The sequence below is a fragment of the Elephantulus edwardii genome, unplaced genomic scaffold, assembly GCF_000299155.1.
Source record: "Elephantulus edwardii isolate Elephantulus edwardi_28Jun2011 unplaced genomic scaffold, EleEdw1.0 scaffold00017, whole genome shotgun sequence".
NCBI classification, from domain to species: Eukaryota; Metazoa; Chordata; class Mammalia; order Macroscelidea; family Macroscelididae; genus Elephantulus; species Elephantulus edwardii.
This window is the reverse complement of record NW_006399767.1, coordinates 29640824-29645656: the sequence shown is the minus strand read 5'-3', so window position 1 is coordinate 29645656 and position 4833 is coordinate 29640824.

The window sequence follows — 4833 nt, the reverse complement described above, 5'->3', positions numbered from 1 at the left end:
AGTTGACCAATTCAGCAAAGTAGCAGGATACAAGATCAACATACAAAAGTCAGTTGGATTTCTCCACAGTGACAAAGAGAATACAGAGCTTGAACTAAGAAAAACAATACCCTTCACAATAGCAAATCACAAGATTAAATACTTGGGAGTAAATCTAACTAGAAACACAAAGGATCTATTCAAAGAAAATGACAAAACGTTACCACAAGAAACAAAAAGACACCTGGAGAAGTGGAAAAATATCCCTTGCTCATGAATAGTAAGACTCAATATTGTGAAAATGGCAATACTACCAAAGGCAATTTACACATTCAATGCAATCCCAATATAAATACCAATCCCATTTTTCAACGAGATGGAAAAGGTAATCTCCAGTTTCATTTGGAATGGAAAGAAGGCCCGAATAAGCAAAGAACTCCTTGAAAATAGAGAAAAAGGTAAGAGGCATCTCACTCCCCAATTACAAATCCTACCACACTGCCGTGGTGGTTAAGAAAACATGGTACTAGTACAATAAGAGAAAAATAGATCAATGGAATAAAATTGAGAACCTGGAAATCAGCTCATCTTCCTATGGTCAACTGATTTTTTACAAGGAAATGAAATCCGTTATGTGAGGAAACGACAGCCTTTTTAACAAATGGTGTTGGCAAAACTGGAAAGATATCTGCAGAAGTCTCAAGCAAGATCCACACCTCACTCCATATGCAAAAACCAACTCAAGGTGAATCATGGATCTAGGACTAAAACCAAGGACTATAAACTTCATTAAAGAAAAGCTTCAAAGAACTCTAGAAGTCCTAATCCAAAACACAGTCTTCCAAGTATACTGAAAAGTCTACAACCAGGAGAAGAGAAAATAGATGAATGGGACCTTCTAAGAATCAAATCCCTATGCACATCCAAAATCTTCTCCACCAGGGTAAAAAGGGAAGCCACAAACTGGGGAAAAGTATTTGGTAATGACATATCAGATAAGGAACTTATATCTAGAATTTATAAAATACTTGAACACCACAACAAGATAAAGATAAATAATCCATTTAAAAAGTGGGCACAGGAAATGGACAGACACTTCACCAAAGAAGACATTCAGATGGCAAACAAGCACATGAAGAAATGTTCAAAGTCCTTAGCTCTAAGAGAGATGCAAATCAATTATGAGATATTATCTCACCCCAGTCAGACTAGCAAAATTAAACAAAACAGCAAGTAACAAATGCTGACAAATGAGGTTGTGGAGAAACTGGAACCCTTATTCACTGTTGGTGGAAGTGTAAAATGGTGCAACCACTGTGGAAAGCGGTGTGGCATTTTCTCAAAAATTTGAAAATAGAGATAGCATTTTACCCAGCAATTTCACTACTGGGAATATACCCTAAAGAGACCATAACCAATATCCAAGCAGATATGTGGACACCCATGTTTATCACAGCTTTGTTCACAATAGCAAGGAGTTGTAAACAACCCAAGTGCCCATCAACAAACGAATGGAGAAGCTGTGGTATAGTCACACAATGGAATACTACACTGCATTGAAAAACAAGGAACTCGTGCAATACTACTCAAAACGGGTGACAGTGGAGGACATTATGCTGAGTAAAATATCTCAGCCACAAAAGGACAAATACTGCACTGTTGGAGAATGGGACTGTCATCAGGGTTGGTGTAAGACTGATAAAAACTGGATAAATTATGTATATTGCATTGAAACAGATGAGGGAGAGAATAATTATATATTATAGGGTATTATGGTTATCACAAGAGTCCAGAATTAAGGTTGCATAGTGGCGTGTCCTCAGGGCAGGGTCGGGGGGAGGCGGGTATGCAGGCAGATTGTATACCAATGAAAGAATTTTTCTTTTACTTTTCAAAGAGAGAAGCGAACTGGGGAGCAGGGGGAGGGGCAGACAGGGAGAAAAGTGCAACAGTGAATGAATGGAAATCCAATATCTCTGTAAATGTTTATTAAAATTCATTTTAAAGAAGAGATTAAATAAAAAAATTATTACAGTATTCATCAACCTCAAAATCTAGCCTAGTTACCTAGAGTAGTGACTCTAAAGAGCAGTTGCCCTACATTTACTGGAAGTATCTCTGTCTTCTACCTCTGGCATGCTCGGCACTGTCAGTATCACCATAACAGCTGTTGTCCAAAGCCCTCTGGGGTTCTGCAGAATCGTCTTCTCAGACAAAACTGAAAACAATGGAGGGGGGGAAGTAATGGTAGTCAACACAGCTCACACCTAACAGTTCTGATAAACCCACTTCAGACGGTAAAACCCTGGGAATACTTCCTCTCCTATACGAATGGAGAGTTACTAGGAAAGGAACCAATCAGCACTAGAGCTGAAGTACTTCATCTGTCTCTAGGCAGACTCTTTTTTGAAGGTTCCCTGTTCCATCCTACTATTGTGTCTTCTTCAAATTGTTCTGGATGAATATTTGAGGTAAAATTTTCTCTCAATTACAGAAGATGCCTACATGGATCCTGTAAAAAGTGTGAAGACCATGGAGAGATGCCTGCTACTGACCTCTATTAATGCCCCAAGGGGTAATACTCCCTATCAAAAATATAGTCTTGTGGTGTTAGAATTTTAAGAATGACTTTTCCTCCCATTGCCTTAGCAGCTCCCCTGGGGTCATGGTCTCCAGCTGCCTCAACTGTAGGCATGTGACTTGCCTTTGATCAGCATCTTCAGCATCACGAACAGCTGCTAGATCAACATAAGAGAGAGAACTAACCCGCCTGTAGCCAGATTGTGGCAAAGAATAGCCTAACAGAACCATATGACACCCAACAGAGCCACGGACAGAACCCTTGAGATGGAATCAGGGCCAGAGGTTTTGATTGTTAGACAACTGAGGAAAGAGTTGGCTTGTGACAGCTATTTCTTAAAACTGGCCTTTCCTTATGTGATATCTTTTGCCTTCTCCCAGCTTCCAATCTGTTACTTTAATAAAATTCCTCACAACTGTAAATAAAGAGAAGTCTTGAAAAGTTTGTTTGGTCATTTGCAACAAGTTTTGGATAAAGTAATTAGTAGAAGTAGCTTGAGCTGAGCAGAGTAGGAGGATGCCATGTCTGATCTTAAAGGGAGAGTTTCATACTGTGGATGCTATTGAAGGGGCCAGTTCCATTTTGTGGAGTTATGTAGCATCAGATTCAGCTGTCACCACACTGTCTTTAATTTAATTGCAGTTGTTGTCAGAAGCAGTGGGATTCATTGTGAAGGCTCCAGTATTTTGTAAATGCTGTGTCCAAGAAGTACAACTAAGATGGTTACTCCTGCCACAAATGAAGGAAGAGGGGCCTGAAGAGACACTTTTGGCTTGGGATGAAAACCAGAGGCCCAGGACCATATGCATATGAATGGAATATTATTAAGGATGGAACTTAAGGATAGAGAATGAAGTTGAAACCAGAAATTGCTTTGAAAACTTATGTGTTAAGGTTTTTACAGATTTAACTTTGTGGTTCTCATGATGTAGGGAACCATAGAATGTAAAGGACTGCGTCCTTAGAATATGGCTGTGTGCCTTGCACACAGAAGGTGTCTTGAGAAAGAAGATTATAAGCAGAGCTCACAAGGTGCTCTGAGAAGGAAGATTGCAAGCGGTTCTCATACATCTTTAGACACTGACTTTCATTATTATTCCTACTCTTGATAAGGTTGTTGAAAGATGATAGAAAGCACAGTTTATGAATACAAAGAAGTCTTGGTTTAATGTATCTAACTATGTACCTAGCTCATCCAAGCCCTATATTACTCTTGATGTTTCTACTTGTACCCAGTCTGCCTGGGCTTTATGATGTATCCCTTAAAGTTTCTATTTCTCTGTGAACCATCTCTTTGTTTCCAAAAAGTATAAATAAAGATAGCACAGCTGCCCGGGGTCGGTCCTATTTTGTCCAAGAAATCTGGAGGACAACTACCTGGCCAACTCACTGGAAAAGATCAATATTTCTTCCCATTCCAAAGAAAGGTGACCCAATAGAGTGTGGAAATTATCAAACAATATCATTAATATCACATGCAAGCAAGATTCTGCTGAAAATTATCCAGAACTATTACAGCAACATGTCAACAGAGAACTGCCAGATGTGCAGGCTGAATTTAGAAGAGGTTGTGGTACTAGGGATATTATAGCTAAGTGATATTATAGCTAATATTAGATGGATCTCGGCAAAAAGCAGAGAATACCAGAGGAATGTCTATCTGTGCTTCATTGACTATGCAAAGACTTTTGACTGTGTGGATCACAACAAGCTATGGCTGACTCTAAGAAGAATGGGAATCCCAGAACATTTGATTGTGTTTATGAGAAACCTATGCTTAGAGCAAGGAGACCACCCTACATGGCTCAAAATCAAGAAGGGGGCCCATCGGGGATGTATTTTGTCTCCATACCTTTTTAATCTGTATGCAGAACACATCATGCTGGGCTGTACAAGGACGAATGTGGCATCAGGATTGGTGGAAGAGTCATCAACAACCTATGTTATGCAGATGACACAACCCTACTTACTGAAACTGAGAAGGACCTGAAGTGCTTGCTGCAGAAGGTCAAGAACTGCAGCCTTCAATACAGATTGAAGCTCAACATCAAGAAAACAAAGATTCTCACCACTGAGCCAATTGGCAGCATCAGTATGGATAGTGGAGTATGTGGTGCTGGAGAAGAGTACTGAGGGTACCATGGACTGCTAGGAAAACAAGCAGATTCATTCTGGAAAGGGTTAAACCAGGCAGCTCCTTGGAGGCAAGGATTCTGAGGTTCCGTCTAATATACTTTGGACATGGTCCTTGGAGAGGGACATCATGCTTGGGA